Here is an 18,833-nt window from a genome sequence, read left to right as displayed (position 1 = left end):
GTGCCTCCTGGCACACACTCTGATTCCGTGCTCTGTCTTATACTCAGTTGTGCCTCCTGGCACACACTCTGATTCCGTGCTCTGTCTTATACTCAGTTGTGCCTCCTGGCACATGCTCTGATCCTGTACTCAGTCTCTTACTCTCTTGTGCCTCCTGGCACATGTACCAATCCTGCGCTCTGTCTTATGCTCAGTTGTGCCCTCTGGCACACACCCTGCTCCTGTACTCTGTTACACCTCCTGGCACACCTGCTGCCTGACTCAGTGCTCTGACGTGCGCCTTGCACGCATCCTGCTTCACTCACACCCGGACGAACGAAGTCTCTGTATACCACTTGTTCCCGTGTCCACGCTTTACACATTCCTGCAGACACACTCACCCACTCGTGTCTCCTGTGAGCCGGCCGCCTGGTGCTAGCAGTCGCGGTGCCTCACCCCCTGGGGCTTGCCCCTGACACTCCCTGTATAGGGGGTGGTCTTCACTAGGTCAGCTCGCCCTGGGAGGGTTGGTGTCACGACCCAGAGGGTCCACTCCAGGAGTCGTCACAAATAGAAAGACATATGAGGGCAAAAAGTCCTACAGTTGTGGCCAAAAGTATTGACACACCTGCAATTCCGTCAGATAATGCTCAGTTTCTTCCTGAAAATGATTGCAAACACAAATTCTTTGGTATTATCTTCATTTAATTTGTCTTAAATGAAAAAACACAAAAAGAATTGTCCTAAAGCCAAATTGGATATAATTCCACACCAAACATAAAAAAGAGGGTGGACAAAAGTATTGGCACTGTTCGAAAAATCATGTGATGCTTCTCAAATTTGTGTAATTAACAGCACCTGTAACTTACCTGTGGCACCTAACATGTGTTGGCAATAACTAAATCACACTTGCAGCCAGTTGACATGGATTAAAGTTGACTCAACCACTGTCCTGTGTCCTTGTGTGTACCACATTGAGCATGGAGTAAAGAAAGAAGACCAAAGAAGTGTCTGAAGACTTGAGAAACCAAATTGTGAGGAAGCATGAGCAATCTCAAGGCTACAAGTCCATTTCCAAAGACCTGAATGTTCCTGTGTCTACAGTGCGCAGTGTCATCAAGAAGTTTAAAGCCCATGGCACTGTGGCTAACCTCCCTAGATGTGGACAGAAAAGAAAAATTGACAAGAGATTTCAACACAAGATTGTACAGATGTTGGATAAAGAACCTTGACTAACATCCAAACAAGTTCAAGCTGCCCCGCAGTCCGAGGGTACAACAGTGTCAACCCGTACTATCCGTCAGCATCTGAATGAAAAGGGACTGTATGGTAGGAGACCCAGGAAGACCCCACTTCTTACCCCGAGACATGAAAAAGCCAGGCTGGAGTTTGCCAAAACTTACCTGAAAAGCCTAAAATGTTTTGGAAGAATGTTCTCTGGTCAGATGAGACAAAAGTAGAGCTTTTTGGGCAAAGGCATCAACATAGCGTTTACAGGAGAAAAAAAGAGGCATTCAAAGAAAAGAACACGGTCCCTACAGTAAAACATGGTGGAGGTTCCCTGATGTTTTGGGGTTGCTTTGCTGCCTCTTGCACTGGACTGCTTGACCGTGTGCATGGCATTATGAATTCAGAAGACTACCAACAAATTTTGCAGCATAATGTAGGGCCCAGTGTGAGAAAGCTGGGTCTCCCTCAGAGGTCATGGGTCTTCCAGCAGGACAATGACCCAAAACACACTTCAAAAAGCACTAGAAAATGGTTTGGGAGAAAGCACTGCAGACTTCTAAGGTGGCCAGCAATGAGTCCAGACCTGAATCCCATAGAACACCTGTGGAGAAATCTAAAAATGGCAGTTTGGAGAAGGCACCCTTCAAATATCAGGGACCTGGAGCAGTTTGCCAAAGAAGAATGGTCTAAAATTCCAACAGAGCATTGTAAGAAACTCATTGATGGTTACTGGAAGCGGTTGGTCGCAGTTATTTTGGCTAAAGGTTGTGCAACCAAGAATTAGGCTGAGGGTGCCAATACTTTTGTCTGGCCCATTTTTGGAGTTTTGTGTGAAATGATCAATGTTTTGCTTTTTGCTTCATTCTCTTTTGTGTTTTTTTTTCATTTAAGACAAATTAAATGAAGATAATAATACCAAAGAATTTGTGTTTGCAATCATTTTCAGGAAGAAACTGAGTATTATCTGACAGAATTGCAGGGGTGTCAATACTTTTGGCCAGGGCTGCCATCAGGACATGACAGCCCTTACAAGTGTATGGGGCCCCGGTGACTAGGGGGCCCCCCGCCCGGCACCCGAGCACACTGGCAGCCCAGTCCGCGCTCGGGCCCCAGGCCCCCCTACATTTTGTTCAGGCTTCTGAGACGTCTGCCTGCGGTCTGGACTGCAGCCAGACAGCACCCCGAGAAACACTGATACCCCTATACAGGGATCTGGATTTATAGCAGAGCCCAGGAGGCACTGTCTGAATAGGAGCAATGACCAGAGCAGGACGGTCGCCAGAAAGGTGTTCCAATACAGGACACAGAGGCAATGATATCCGAGACTAAACCAGTCAGGCAGCAACGGTACAAAAACAGTAGACAGTAGCAGAGTCAGATTCCAGGCCGAAGCCAGAGTCATAAACGAGGAGAGTCGCAGAGGTACAGAATCGTTAGGCAGAAGCAGAGTCAGAATCCAGGCCGAAGTCAGAGTCATAAACCAGGAGAGTCGCAGAGGTACAGAATCGTTAGGCAGAAGCAGAGTCAGAATCCAGGCCAAAGTCAGAGTCATAAACCAGGAGAGTCACAGAGGTACAGAATCGTTAGGCAGAAGCAGAGTCAGAAGTCCAGGCAAAAGTCAGAGTCAGTCAACAGCAATTCACACAGTAACACGCAGGGGAACCAAGAATATATCCGGCGGCCTGCAAGAGCAGTCCCAAGGTATTTGAGGGATCAGGTCATCCCTTACAGGCCCGTGGCCTGATGATGTCATCCGGACCGCCCCCAGGACCAGGCTGGATGGTAATGCACCAGCCCCTTCATGACTGACCGAGGAGCGAAGCCTGCGTCCAGCGGACGCCTGCGCAGGAGCCTCATGACTATCGCCGCCACCACTCGGGGTTGAAGCACAACGCCTCCCAGAGACCAGGGCCGAGACTGCAGGCCACGGGTCAGACGGTGATAGGACAGTCCGGCGCCTCCTAGTGGTCGAGGCCGGAACAGCAGGCCCTGAGTCTGACGGTGATGTGATAGTCCGGCGCCTCCTACTGGCCGAGGCCGGGACAGCAGGCCCTGAGTCTGGCGGTGCCGTGACAGCTTCTCCTCTTATTAAATCCTGACCCAGCATGCAGCACCTGCGGGCCCCCCCGTGCATCATGGTCCGGTTCAGCGCCGTCTGCTATGTGCGCACAAGACCTGTGATGAGGTCACAGGAGTGGAGGAGTCAGGGGTCACATGATCAGGGGCCTCGATGTCTGCAGGACTCTGCTGTGTTGGTTGTCAAGGTGTACTGGTGGATGAGGTAAAGGTGTACGGAGCGGAGCCGTGTGTGTGCGATTTGTATGGAGCGGAGCCATGTGTGTATGAGGTGTACGTAGCAGAGCCGCGTGTGTACATTGAATGTGCTGCTCATGCGCTTACTCATAGGGCTGACCCTCACTACAGGTCTAGTGCTGAACATTGGGGATTTTGAAGTTTCTGATTAGAGCACAAAGAAATCCCTTATCTAAATGTCATGCAGGTAAATTGATCTGATTGGCAGTTCACTATCAGATCTGTAGCAGTGGGAACATATTAGTCAGGGACATGGCAGCCCCTCCATTCTCATCTTGTCATCTTTGACCGCTGGGACCTCGGATACAAGTGTCAGTGCTGATCACAGGCGATTTGTTAGCACAGTCCGTGTCTACAGAAGCATGTCTGGTCTGAAGTGTTGATGTCTGCGATCTCACATGTTTTGGGGTGCACATACACCTTACATAGCTGGCACCCAAAAGCCCTTTTCTGAGAAGTTGGGGTCCTAAAGCCATGTTTGAATGGAGCATGAGGAATTTTGTGTGACCATTGCCCATAGGCTGTGCCAACACGCCACGTGGTGAGACTGGACTGGGAGCAGAAGACGGTGACCATGGACGGCAGCAGGACAGCGGATGGCGAGGCGCAGACGGCAGGCACTGGCAGACCAGTCACGAGGCAGCGGCGAGCAAGCATGGTGAGTAGACTGTCTGTCTGTCTCTCTCTGATGTCTCCGTGGCTCCGTCTCCGGTGGCATGGCGGCGGTGCCCAAAGAGCCATGATGGGAAGGGGAACAGAATCTAGGGGTCTCATGGGGGGGTACAATTACATTGACATAATATGTGAACAACTTAATATAAGGGACTGCCTTTGCCACCTTGCTGGAGTAGATTAGAGTTAGATGAGCACTGACACAGTATCATCTGGTCATTGAAGATGGATGCACAATAATGGTTAAAAAAGTTACCAAATGTTTAATAATTTAGAGTAGAGTAGGGCCCTGTCAAAAGAGTCTACCTTGTCGTGGTGGCAGACTTAAAAAATCTTTTGGTCAAAACTAAAGCTGATGGCTATGTATGTGATATGGTGGTAATATGTGATTGGTGAGGGCGTGGTGCAGAAGTGAAGTTTTTCCAAGAAAGGGCGGAGGGATTTTGGAAGGTTTGCGTGGTGGAGGAGGAGTTAGGGTGGAGGTGGAACAGGGGGGCTGGAGCCTGGGTGGAGTCTCAAGGGGGCCCCATAAACTTTGCCAGTATGGGGCCCTGAAATTCCTAGTGGCAGCCCTGCTTTTGGCCACAACTGTACATAGGAGAATCTCAGGGAATCATATAGGACATGGGTATTATAAATGAATGGTATTTTCCCTCAATAATGTTAAAAAGTGACAAATATACAGTGGGTACAGAAAGTATTCAGACCCCTTTAAGTTTTTCACTCTTTGTTTAATTGCAGCCATTTGGTAAATTCAAAAAAGTTCATTTTTTTCTCATTAATGTACATTCTGCACCCCATCTTGACTGAAAAAAAACAGAGATGTAGAAATTTTGCAAATTTATTAAAAATGAAAAACTGAAATATCACATGGTCATTAGTATTCAGACCCTTTGCTCAGTATTAAGTAGAAGCACCCTTTTGATCTAGTACAGCCATGAAGCTTCTTGGGAACGATGCAACTAGTTTTTCACACCTGGATTTGGGGATCCTCTGCCATTCTTCCTTGCAGATCCTCTCCAGTTCAATCAGGTTGGATGGTGAACGTTAGTGGACAGCCATTTTCAGGTCTCTTCAGAGATGCTCAATTAGGTTTAGGTCAGGGGTCTGGCTTCTCCAGTCAAGAATGATCACAGAGCTGTTCTGAATCCACTCCTTTGTTATTTCAGCTGTGCGCTTAGGGTCATTGTCTTGTAGGAAGGTGAACCTTCGGCCATGTCTGAGGTCCAGAGCATTCTGGAAGAGGTTTTCATCCAGGATATCTCTGAACTTGGTCGCATTCATGTTTCCTTCAAATGAAATTAGTTGCCCTGTCCCTGCAGCTGAAAAACACCCTTATAACATGATGATGCCACCACCACGTTTCACTGTTGAGATTTTATTGTGCAGGTGATGAGCAGTGCCTAGTTTTATCCACACATACCACTTAGAATTGTCACCAAAAAGTTCTATCTTCATTTCATCAGACCAGAGAATCTTATTTCTCATATTCTGGGCGTCCTTCATGTCTTTTTTAGCAAACTCTATGTGGGCTTTCATATGTCTTACACTGAGGAGAGGTTCCCGTCGGGCCACTCTGCCATAAAGGCCTGACTGGTGGAGGGCTGAAGTTATAATTGACTTTGTGGAACTTTCTCCCATCTCAGATCTGTGCCACAGTGATCTTGGGGTTAACATAGCAACATAGTTGGCGAGGCCGAAAAAAGACATTTATCCATCCAGTTCAGCCTGTATTTCATCAGATTTAATCCCCAGATCTACATCTTTCTAAAGAACCTAATCACTGTAAGATACAATATTGTTATGCTCCAGGAAGACATCCAGGACTCTCTTGAACCCCTCGACTGAGTTCGCCATCACCACCTCCTCAGGCAAAGAATTCTAGATTCTCACTGCCCTAACAGTAAAGAATCCTCTTCTATGTTGGTGGAAAAACCTTCTCTCCTCCAGACGCAGAGAATGCCCCCTTGTGACCGTCACCTTCCTTGGTATAAACAGATCCTCGGAAAGATATTTGTATTGTCCCCTTATATACTTATACATGGTTAATAGACCGCCCCTCAATCGTCTTTTTTCTAGACTAAATAATTCTAATTTTGCTAATCTCTCTGGGTATTGTAGTTCCCCCATCCCTTTTATTTATTTTGTTGCCCTACTTTGTACTCGCTCTTGTTCCATTATATCCTTCCTGAGCACCGGAGCCCAAAACTGTACACAGTACTCCATGTGCAATCTAATCAGGGATTTGTACAGAGGCAGTATAATGCTCTCATCATGTGTATCCAGACCTCTTTTAATGCACCCCATGATCCTGTTTGCCTTGACAGCCGCTGCCTGGCACTGGCTGCTCCAGGTAAGTTTATCATTAGCTAGGATCCCCAAGTCCTTCTCCATGTCAGATTTACCCAGTGGTTTACAGTTCAGTGTGTAATGGTGTTATTGGTTCCTTTTTCCCATGTGTATAACCTTACATTTATCAATATTAAACCGTATCTGCCACCTTTTGGCCCAAGTTTCCAACTTATCCAGATCCATCTGTAGCAGAATACTATCTTCTTTTATGTTGACTGTTTCTTCTTTACCTCTCTATGAACCCCTGGTCTCAAATATTATACATGTGTATACATGTGCGATTGGCTATAGTATTGTGCTATTTTTCATGCTGTATCCATCATATAGGTTGTTGTCTGTCTAACAGCTACATTCTATATCCCTAATGTGATGCTTTTGGGTGTTTTCAAATATCCTCTGAGGATCACCCATTTATTCTGCATTTTTTAAACTCACTTGTGGGTGACATTATTTTTGGTATTGTTTTAATTGGTATATTAAAAGTTACATTTTATCTCATTTGCTGCTTTATATTGTAAATTTGGATGGGAAATATTTGCCATTTCGGACTGTTATTGGCTTTGCTTTGTTTGGTTTATTCATTATTTTGAATTGATATGGCTGGTTTTCTATCTGTGGGTCTAAATACTGAAAATTGGTTATCAGAGGCAAAGGAGGTCTTCTCTGAGAATACTTTCACTCAAAAGAAATATCTTCCTACATTTAATGTGGCTTTTAAAGAACTCCAGCAGGTGTACAGAGATCAAATCACTTCTTGGTGGGAGGTGCAGAGCCTGGAGAGCTATCTTAAGGCCAAAATCGTGCCCCGTGGCTTGAGAATTAATTTGCCAGCTGGGAACAGTTATAAAAATCCAGCCTTTATACATAAATGGGAGCGAGAAGCCACTGAGAGCTCTCTACGCTTTATGCAATTATTATTGGATGAGGAGAAGGTCACCTTAAATATATTGAATGAGAAACTTAAGGAACACATTGATGTCACTAAGAAATTTTCCACTGAAACAGATTTTGGATTAAAAGAGACTAAATTGCAGACACACATCGAACGTTTTCAATACCATCTGAAAGAAAGAAAACATAAACAATATCTGTGGGATGTTCAGGATTTTAAGGACAATAAAGCCTATTTAGTCTTCTTAACTCCACGTATAGGTGCCCCAGATAGAGATACTGAGCTCTCTTCAACCGATACTGATTTTTCAGAGTCTGAGAGTAGGAGTCGCTCCAATAGAGGGAGGAACAGAGGACGGGGCAGAGGTCGAGGTATACGGGGACCTTCTGATAGATCGGATATTTCTAGTGGGCATTTTTTAGATCAAGTTTATGCACTAAGGAACAGACCACCTCAAACCAAGAAGTGATTGGTTTTGTAACAAATGATAGGCCCTCCTCTGAGGATATACAGATTGTTAATCTGTCAGATAGAATCTTAGACGGTGTTGAGAGAGCTATTCTGTGTAGGGGCCTCTCATTTGTTCCTAATACGGATTTTGACCTATTTCGGTCAGTTAAGGACCTTAATTTATTTCTGCGGAAAGTGAGGTGGAGGAAGTTTTTTCAAAAACAAGACTCCCGTATGAGTTCGGAGTTGGGTATACCAGAAGATATGTTGCCTGATGTGAGGTTACTTGATTCTCTTTCTGAGATAAATCCCAATACTTGGGCCTAGGTCCTTTCACTGATTTAAGAAATAAGAGTACAAAAATGCCACCTTTTACTGGTGATTTGTCTGCAATTGATGTCTTTTCTAATCTGGTAACTGAGGATTTGATTAAGCTCTCACATGATCGAATCTACTGCCACTATAAATGTTCCAAAGAAGAGATGGATGCTATCGCGCGCCTGGAACGGGATGACAGCATTGTTATTAAACCCTCAGATAAGGGTGGCAATGTTGTCATCCTAGGGGTGGATCTTTATCAGCAGATGTGCGATACTATCCTTTCAGATGGCGACACTTATGAGTAGTGTTGAGCATTCCGATACCGCAAGTATCGGGTATCGGCCGATATTAGCGGTATCGGAATTCCGATACTGACTTCCGATACTTTTGTCATATCGGATACCGGAATCGGAAGTTCCCATCATGCTATGAGCCTGCTTGCTTTGATTAAGCCAATGGGAATCCTCCGAAGTGTGGGCACATCCTGTTAGGCATGTAGGCATGTTAACTATTGGCATGGCTGTGATTGGCTGCCGAAATGATGTCATGATGCAATATAAAAGCCACCGCAGCCGCCATTTCTGGTTCACTCTGCTGTGAATTCAGTTAGGGACAGGCTGCTGTAGAAGACTGTGAGGGACAGTTAGAAATAGCGATTCCACCAAACATCTAGTGCTTTACCCAGGCTACATAAACCACCACTGTAGCCTTCTTTGCCCTAGCAGCAGTGTTCACAGCTGTCTGCAAGGGCTGTGTGAGTGCAGCTCACGCTGTGGAGTGGGTCCTGCAGCCACGTCAGGTTGTAGGCTGCCCAGCGTGCCTCACTGCTGCCTCATACATCTTTTAATTTTTGAGCTGCATTTTTTACATAATTTCAATCTAGTGTGCTTCCATCCGTATCCATATACGTTGGTTGCAAACACTAGTAGTAGACAGCGGAGCCTTTCTGCAGCCTTTCAGTGCTAGTGTCCACTTTGCTGCACTGTTCACGGCTGTCTGAGAGGTCTCTGACTGTGTGTGAGTGCAGCTCATGCTGAGTAGTGTGTCCTGCAGCTACGTCTGGTTGTAGGACGCTCAGCGTGCGTCAGTGCCTCACACATATTTTTATTTGAGTGCAGCTCATTTTTTCTTCTATTAGTGTGCATCCATCCGTCTCCATCTACGGTGGTTGCAAACACTATATAGGAGTACACAGCGGAGCCTTTCTGCAGCCTGTCAGTGCCAGTGCCCACTTAGCTGCACTGTTCACGGCTGTCTGAGAGGTCTCTGACTGTGTGTGAGTGCAGCTCACGCAGAGTAGAGTGTCCTGCAGCTACGTCTGGTTGTAGGACGCTCAACGTGTGTCACTGCCTCACACATATTTGTCTTTGAGTGCAGCTCATTTTTTCTTCTCCTATTAGTGTGCATCCATCCGTATCCATCAGCATTGGTTGGTTGCAAACACTATATAGGAGTAGATAGAGGAGCCTTTTTTTCTGGCTTGTGCCCTGCCAGCGCAGCCAGATTAGTATTACCCAATTTTTTTGGAGCCTCATCTTTTGCATTGTAGGTTACCTGCCTGCATTGTAATAGCTCCAAAAAGTTGGTGATACTATCAGTTTCAATTCTTTGTTCACATACTTTGAGTTTGTTTCCAACAAAGAAACCACAAAAAAAGTTCACCAAACACTACATTTGGAACTTGTGTAGGCCACATCAGCTCCTATTAAAGTGTAGTCCACACACACACACTTCATAAAATTAGTGTTTCTTGTACCTGTAACCAGCTGTTCAGGAATAAGCACACTAAGGCCCCCCTTTGTACTTTTCTGCCTATCTTAAGCAGTCTGGCAAGATGAAGAAGGCAGGGAGTAAGGCGCGTGGGCGTGGACGTGGAGTTTCAGCAGGGAGAGGACGTGGGGATTCTGCAGGGAGAGGACGTGGGGATTCTGCAGGTAGAGGACGTGGGGATTCTGGGCCTGCTGCGGGCACCAGTGGATCAGCATCCCCCAGTTTTAGCAGGCAACAGTCCTTTATGCGCAGCTTTGTAGGATCTCAACGTACCCCACTGCTGCGGGAGGAACAAATTGAAGCCGTTGTCGGATGGATGGAAGCTAACGCATCGACTTCAATTACTTCCACAGCCTCTCAGGACGAGAGCACCGAAGAGCAACCATCTGTCTCTTCACCACCTGCCAAAGTGCCCAGGCAGTCAGAGAGCCCTGGATAGGAGCCATCACAGTCTCTACTTCTGTTCTCGGAATCTGTTGGCTTGGAAAGAGGGGGCCAGCCAAGCAGCATTCCTGAATGTGAAGAAAAGGGAGTATGCAGTGATGCGCAACTTCTTTGTCCCTCTGAATCTGAAGAGGCGAGTGGGCCAGTGCCTATGGTCAGCACACCTCAGTACACATCAGATGATGATGAGACTCAGTTGCCACTTTCTGGTGCGTACGGTGCTGGCGAGACAACCCCGGAGAAGCAGCTGTTTGAAGAGGGGAGGGAAGATGATGAGGTCTTTGACCCATCATGGTGTGAGGAACAGGAAGGTGGTGGGAACAGCTCGGAGGAAGAGATTCCCCTACCGGCCAAAACAGGAGGCAGAGGGAGGGGGAAGACTTGGTTGCCTGTACCCTCCACTTCGGCACCCGTTAGGAGCATTCCTCATTCCAAAGGCAAAACGGGCGCTCCCAAGACTTGCAGTGCGTGGTCCTTTTTTGACACAGTTGCAGATGACATTTGCTTTGTCAAATGCAAGCTGTGTCATCAGAAAGTCAAAAGAGGAAGAAATGTCAGCAACCTCAATACCACAAATATGTGGAAACATGTGCGCACCAAGCACGAGTTGGAGTTGCAGAGACACCCTGAAGACGTAGGCCAACGTACAGCACCACTTACCACCTCTTCAGTTCGTGCTGAGGCCTCTTCCTCCAGCTCACACACTGCTGGTTCGGCTTCCTCACAGGATCGCCAAGGAAGAACCTCTGCCACTGTTGTCCGGAGACCCTGTCAGATTCCACCCATAGCAGCACGTTCCCATCCATCACAGCCATCGGTAGCACAGGCATGGGATAAAAGGCGCCCTTACTCGGCAAACCATCCCCGAGCACAGTCTCTGAATGCTGGCATTGCCAAACTTCTGGCAGTTGAAATGCTGTCATTCAGGCTGGTGGACACTGACACCTTCCGGGACTTAATGGCATTGGCAGTCCCCCAATACAACGTGCCCAGCCGCTTTTATTTCAGCAGGCGAGCCGTCCCTGCCCTGCAGAAACATGTTGAGGGCAAAATAAAACATGCGCTACTAAACGCCGTTAGTAGCAAGGTCCACCTGACCACCGATGCGTGGACCAGTAACAATGGACAGGGACGATACCTTTCACTCACTGCCCACTGGGTCAATGTTGTGGAGCCGGGTACAGATCTGGAGAGTGGCGCTGTACGTGTTCTTCCAACGCCACGGATTGCAGGACTCCAGTCTGTACACATAGACTCCTCCTCCTACTCAAGTTCCTCAGAAACAGCAGAGCAGGAGCCTGTTACGACCGATATGAGCACAGCCGTGGCCAAACGTCAACAGGCTGTACTCAAATTAATTTCTTTGGGGAATCGAAGCCACACAGCGCAGGAGCTCTGGAATGCTATCAAGCAGGAGAGCGATGTGTGGTTTGGGCCAGCGAATCTCCAGCCGGGCTTGGTAGTGTGTGACAATGGCCGAAATCTGGTGGCAGCTCTTGGCCTAGGCAACCTCACACACATCCCATATCTGGCACATGTGCTTAACTTGGTCGTGCAGAGCTTTCTGAGGGACTATCCGGATCTTGATGCACTGTTGCACAAGGTCCGCATAGAGTGCGCTCACTTGCGGCATTCCAGCACGGCAAGATCGCGCCTCGCTGCTCTGGAGCGACGATTTGGCCTTCCGGAACATCGCATCATATGTGACCTACCGACCCGGTGGAATTCAACGTTACATATGTTGGAGTGGTTGTGTGAGCAGCAGGCAGCAGTCATGGAGTACCAGCTGCATCAGGCGCAAACAAGTCGCACTGTGCGCCGTTCATACTTCAGCACCATTGAGTGGGCCTCTATGAAGGACATGTGCCTCGTTTTGCGTGCCTTCGATGAATCCACGCGGATGGCGAGTGCAGATGATGCACTAGTCAGCATGACTGTCCCCCTTATCTGCCTGCTTCAACAAACACTGCAAGCACTAAGGGATGAGGTTTCGGAAGAGGTGGAGGATGAGGAGTCCCAAATGCCATCTGCTTCTGGACAGTCTGCGCTACGTGTTTCCTCACAAAGGCCTAGGCAGGGGACACTTTGTGAGGAGGATGAGGAGGAGTCGATGGAGGAGGAAGACATCTCTCCAGAGGAGGGAGGTACACAAACCTCTACTCAGTATGTACAGCGAGGGTGGGGTGATGCAGAGCAGGCCGAGGTCACGCCTCAAACAGGGGACAGTGGTTCTTTGGCAGTTGGGAGTCTGCAGCACATGGTTGATTTCATGCTGCAGTGCCTGAGAAACGACCGCCGCATCGCCCACATTCTCGTCTCGGCTGATTATTGGGTGTACACCCTCCTAGATCCTCGCTACCGGGACAGCGTACAAAGGCTCATACCAACGTTGAACCGGGAGCGTAAACTGCGGGAGTACGAAGAGTCACTGGTGCAGTCCATAATGTTTTCCATTCCACCCGACAGCATTGTTGCTAGTGCTTTACAAAGCAGCTCTGTGCGTCGAGGCAGTGGAGGAAACTCTGCACAAAGAGGGAGCAGAGGCAGCGCCGCAGCACAAGGCAAGACCACTATGGCCCAAATGTGGCAAAGTTTTGTGTGTCCACCACAATTGTCTACACCATCAGCGACGCCTCGAGTCAGCAGGAGGCAACGCTTCCGTCAGATGGTGTCAGACTACATGTCTTGCCCTGTCACTGTACTCCCAGATGGCTCTTCCCCTTCAAGTTTTGGGTCTCTAAGCTGGATACATGGCCAGAGCTTAGCCAGTATGCATTGGAGGTGCTGGCTTGCCCTGCTGCCAGTGTATTATCGGAACGCGTCTTTAGTGCCGCAGGTGGTGTACTAACAGGCCGTCGCACGCGACTATCTTCCGATAATGTTGACCGGCTGACTTTTGAAAATGAACAAGGCCTGGATCTCCAAAGACTTTGCCATTCCTCTTACAGACTAAATTAGTGGTTGGCAACTGTATCCAGGTCTGCTGGTGTGTTCATTTTTCTACCACCTGAACTATAATCCCTGTGCTTCAACACAGCCAGTTGTCGCTCAGATGTGTCGTCTGCACAGAGAAACACACTAGCTCCTGTGTTAGTGGGGTTCAGTAACGCCAGCTGATCCCCTGCTGTGTGGACGGCAAAGTCACCAGCTCCATCAACATTCAAACCACTACTGATTTTAACCGTGCCCAACTTAGGTCTCTGGCTCCACTGTCTCTACTATTTCCCCTGGCCTCCAACCCCGCCATCTACATCTTTGAAGTGGCATCAGCACAATCTACACTTGTTTCTGTGTTCCTGTGGCTCAGTCCCATCAGTTTATCCCCTGATGTGTGTCCGGCAAGGTCTCCTGCTCTGTCCACATTCCCATAACCAGTAGTGGGAATGAGGACAGAGCTGGCGAACTTGCCGGACAAACATCAGGGGATCAACTGACGGGACTGAGCACCAGTAACACAGGAACAAGTGTAGATTGTGCTGACGCCACTTCAGAGATGTAGCTGGCGGGGTTGGAGGCCAGGGTAAATAGTAGAGACAGTGGAGCCAGAGGCCTAAGTGGAGCATGGTTAGAATCAGTAGTAGTCAACAACCTCCATAAAAACAACTGCCCATTGGCCTCTGCATGCGGCATGCATAATCCTGGGCTCCAACAGCGTCAGTTGGTGTTCAGAAGTGTCGTCTCCACAGAGCCAAACACATTCGTTCAAGTGTTAGTGGGGTTCAGCACTGCCAGCTGTTCCCCTGCTGTGTAGATGGCAAGTCTCCTGCTGCCTTCACCTGCCAAAAGCAACAGGCCCCAGCCTGCTCCTCGCCTAATCCTGGGCTCCAACAGCGTCAGTTGGTGTTCAGAAGTGTCGTCTCCACAGAGCCAAACACATTCGTTCAAGTGTTAGTGGGGTTCAGCACTGCCAGCTGTTCCCCTGCTGTGGAGATGGCAAGTCTCCTGCTGCCTACACCTGCCAAAATCCAGTAGGCCCCAGCCTGTTCCACGCCTGATCCTGTGCTCCAACAGCGTCAGTTGGTGTTCAGAAGTGTCATCTCCACAGAGCCAAACACATTCGTTCAAGTGTTAGTGGGGTTCAGCACTGCCAGCTGTTCCCCTGCTGTGTAGATGGCAAGTCTCCTGCTGCCTTCACCTGCCAAAAGCAACAGGCCCCAGCCTGCTCCTCGCCTAATCCTGGGCTCCAACAGCGTCAGTTGGTGTTCAGAAGTGTCGTCTCCACAGAGCCAAACACATTCGTTCAAGTGTTAGTGGGGTTCAGCACTGCCAGCTGTTCCCCTGCTGTGGAGATGGCAAGTCTCCTGCTGCCTACACCTGCCAAAATCCAGTAGGCCCCAGCCTGTTCCACGCCTGATCCTGTGCTCCAACAGCGTCAGTTGGTGTTCAGAAGTGTCATCTCCACAGAGCCAAACACATTCGTTCAAGTGTTAGTGGGGTTCAGCACTGCCAGCTGTTCCCCTGCTGTGGAGATGGCAAGTCTCCTGCTGCCTTCACCTGCCAAAAGCAACAGGCCCCAGCCTGCTCCTTGCCTAATCCTGGGCTCCAACAGCGTCAGTTGGTGTTCAGAAGTGTCGTCTCCACAGAACCAAACACATTCGTTCAAGTGTTAGAGGGGTTCAGCACTGCCAGCTGTTCCCCTGCTGTGGAGATGGCAGTCTCTCCTGCTGTCTCCGCATTCCAAAGACAGTAGGCCTCTGCCTACACCCTCCTATTTCCTGGGCTTCAACACAGCCAGTTGTAGCTCGGAAGTGCCGTCCACACGGAAAGAGACACTTGCTCCCGTGTCTCAGTGGGGTTCAGTAACGCCAGCTGTTCCCCTGCTGTGTGGATGGCAGTCTCTCCTGCTGTCTCCGCATTCCAAAGACAGTAGGCCTCTGCCTACACCCTCCTATTTCCTGGGCTTCAACACAGCCAGTTGTAGCTCGGAAGGGCCGTCCACACGGAAAGAGACACTTGCTCCCGTGTCTCAGTGGGGTTCAGTAACGTCAGCTGTTCCCCTGCTGTGTGGATGGCAGTCTCTCCTGCTGTCTCCGCATTCCAAAGACAGTAGGCCTCTGCCTACACCCTCCTATTTCCTGGGCTTCAACACAGCCAGTTGTAGCTCGGAAGTGCCGTCCACACGGAAAGAGACACCTGCTCCCGTGTCTCAGTGGGGTTCAGTAACGCCAGCTGTTCCCCTGCTGTGTGGATGGCAGTCTCTCCTGCTGTCTCCACATTCCAAAGACAGTAGGCCTCTGCCTACACCGTCCTATTTCCTGGGCTTCAACACAGCCAGTTGTAGCTCGGAAGTGCCGTCCACACGGAAAGAGACACTTGCTCCCGTGTCTCAGTGGGGTTCAGTAACGCCAGCTGTTCCCCTACTGTGTGGATGGCAGTCTCTCCTGCTGTCTCCACATTCCAAAGACAGTAGGCCTCTGCCTACACCCTCCTATTTCCTGGGCTTCAACACAGCCAGTTGTAGCTCGGAAGTGCCGTCCACACGGAAAGAGACACTTGCTGCCGTGTCTCAGTGGGGTTCAGTAACGTCAGCTGTTCCCCTGCTGTGTGGATGGCAGTCTCTCCTGCTGTCTCCGCATTCCAAAGACAGTAGGCCTCGGCCTACACCCTCCTATTTCCTGGGCTTCAACACAGCCAGTTGTAGCTCGGAAGTGCCGTCCACACGGAAAGAGACACTTGCTCCCGTGTCTCAGTGGGGTTCAGTAACGCCAGCTGTTCCCCTGCTGTGTGGATGGCAGTCTCTCCTGCTGTCTCCGCATTCCAAAGACAGTAGGCCTCTGCCTACACCCTCCTATTTCCTGGGCTTCAACACAGCCAGTTGTAGCTCGGAAGTGCCGTCCACACGAAAAGAGACACTTGCTGCCGTGTCTCAGTGGGGTTCAGTAACGTCAGCTGTTCCCCTGCTGTGTGGATGGCAGTCTCTCCTGCTGTCTCTGCATTCCAAAGACAGTAGGCCTCTGCCTACACCCTCCTATTTCCTGGGCTTCAACACAGCCAGTTGTAGCTCGGAAGTGCCGTCCACACGGAAAGAGACACTTGCTCCCGTGTCTCAGTGGGGTTCAGTAACGTCAGCTGTTCCCCTGCTGTATGGATGGCAGTCTCTCCTGCTGTCTCCGCATTCCAAAAACAGTAGGCCTCTGCCTACACCCTCCTATTTCCTGGGCTTCAACACAGCCAGTTGTAGCTCGGAAGTGCCGTCCACACGGAAAGAGACACTTGCTCCCGTGTCTCAGTGGGGTTCAGTAACGTCAGCTGTTCTCCTGCTGTGTGGATGGCAGTCTCTCCTGCTGTCTCCGCATTCCAAAGACAGTAGGCCTCTGTCTACACCCTCCTATTTCCTGGGCTTCAACACAGCCAGTTGTAGCTCGGAAGTGCCGTCCACACGGAAAGAGACACTTGCTCCCGTGTCTCAGTGGGGTTCAGTAACGCTAGCTGATCCCCTGCTGTGTGGATGGCAAAGTCTCCTGCTGCCTACACAGTCCTACTACTACTGATTTTTAACCGTGCTCCAATTAGGCCTGTGGCTCCACTGTCTCTCGTATTTCCCCTGTCCTCCAACCCTGCCAGTTACAGCTCCGAAGTGGCGTCTGCACAATCCACACTTGTTCCTGTGTTACAGGTGTTCAGTCCGGTCAGTTAATCCCCTGATGTGTGTCTGGCAATGTCGCCTGCTCTGTCCACATTCCCATAACTAGTTACTGGCGGGGTTGGAGGACAGGGGAAATACGAAAATCAGTGAAGCCACAGGCCTAAGTGGAGCTTGGTTAAAATTAGTAGAAGTCTACAACCGATCTTAAAATTTCTTCAATGCAGCCTCAGCCTGCTCCGTGCTTGTCCCTGGGCTTCAACACAGCCAGTTGTTGCTCGTAAGTGCCGTCTTCACAGAGTAAAACACTAGCTCCTGTGTTTGTGGGGTTCAGTAACGTCAGCTGTTCCCCTGCTGTTTTGATGGCAATCTGTCCTGCTGCCTCCCAATTGACAGCACATCAGGCCTCAGCCTGCTAAGTGCTTGTCCCTGGGCTCCAACATCGCCAGTTGCTGCTCATAACTGACTTTGGCACGGGTACTCCCTCCTGCCCAGCTTGGTTCCAGCCCTGCCTGCTGTTTCCGGGAAGTGTCAATGTCAGTTTGCCACCCCAAGTTGCCATGTCGTGTTGCGGTTGGGTTAGCCGAGGCTAGGGTGCCAGCAGTTTAGGTGCTTCCTATGTGGACTGCGGGTTCTGGTAAGAAAGGCTTGTTCCGTAGTGCCAGTAGGACAAGCACCCCCTGTAGGACTGTGTGATTCGGTAACTGCGGCCAGCTTGCAGCATGCCAACTTTGCTTTTCAGGGGTAACTTCAGCTGCCCCTCCGGGTTCCAGCACCGTCAGCTGGTTCTCGGCAGAGCCTTTGGCCTAGGTGCCTCCATCTCGGTATCCGAGTTCCGGCAACGTCTGCTGGTCCTTGGTAGTGCTTTGTAGCACAGGTACCTCCTGCTTAGTAACCGTGTTCCAGCACCGTCAGCTGGTCCTCGGTTGTGCCATTGGCTCTTATTCCTTCTGCTGCCCCTCCGGGTGCCAGCACTGTCAGCTGGTCCTCGCTATTTCCATTTGCTCTTGCAGCTTATGCTACCCATCCGGGTTCCAGCACCGTCAGCTGGTTCTCGGCAGAGCCTTTGGCCTAGGTGCCTCCACCTCGGTATCCGAGTTCCGGCAACGTCTGCTGGTCCTTGGTAGTGCTTTGTAGCACAGGTACCTCCTGCTTAGTAACCGTGTTCCAGCACCGTCAGCTGGTCCTCGGTTGTGCCATTGGCTCTTATTCCTTCTGCTGCCCCTCCGGGTGCCAGCACTGTCAGCAGGTCCTCGCTATTTCCATTTGCTCTTGCAGCTTATGCTACCCATCCGGGTTCCAGCACCGTCAGCTGGTTCTCGGCAGAGCCTTTGGCCTAGGTGCCTCCATCTCGGTATCCGAGTTCCGGCAACATCTGCTGGTCCTTGGTAGTGCTTTGTAGCACAGGTACCTCCTGCTTAGTAACCGGGTTCCAGCACCGTCAGCTGGTCCTCGGTAGTGCCATTGGCTCTTTTTCCTTCTGCTGCCCCTCCGGGTGCCAGTACCGTCAGCTGGTTCAAGAGGACAAAGAACAGGAAGACAACCACCAAGATGCAGAACAACAAGAGAGAGAAGACAAAGAAGCATAAAAAAACAAAGCAGAAGAACATTAAGCATAAGACTAATACTCTGAGCAAATGATATTATCTTATTTATAAGCAGAAGAAGACTAAGCAGTGTATGGGGGTGAGTCCGTTCCTCCTCGTGGTGCCCCTGGAAAAGGCCTGCTGCTGCAGGCCAAACTGAACGCGGACAAATCCTGTTGTAAATCTTTTGTGACAGGCAGAACGGAAGGTGTAAACTTCTAACTTTTCTAGATAACAACTA

The sequence above is a fragment of the Dendrobates tinctorius genome, unplaced genomic scaffold, assembly GCF_039654945.1.
Source record: "Dendrobates tinctorius isolate UK_male_01 unplaced genomic scaffold, ASM3965494v1 ptg000068l, whole genome shotgun sequence".
NCBI classification, from domain to species: Eukaryota; Metazoa; Chordata; class Amphibia; order Anura; family Dendrobatidae; genus Dendrobates; species Dendrobates tinctorius.
Note: the sequence above shows the minus strand (reverse complement) of the source record.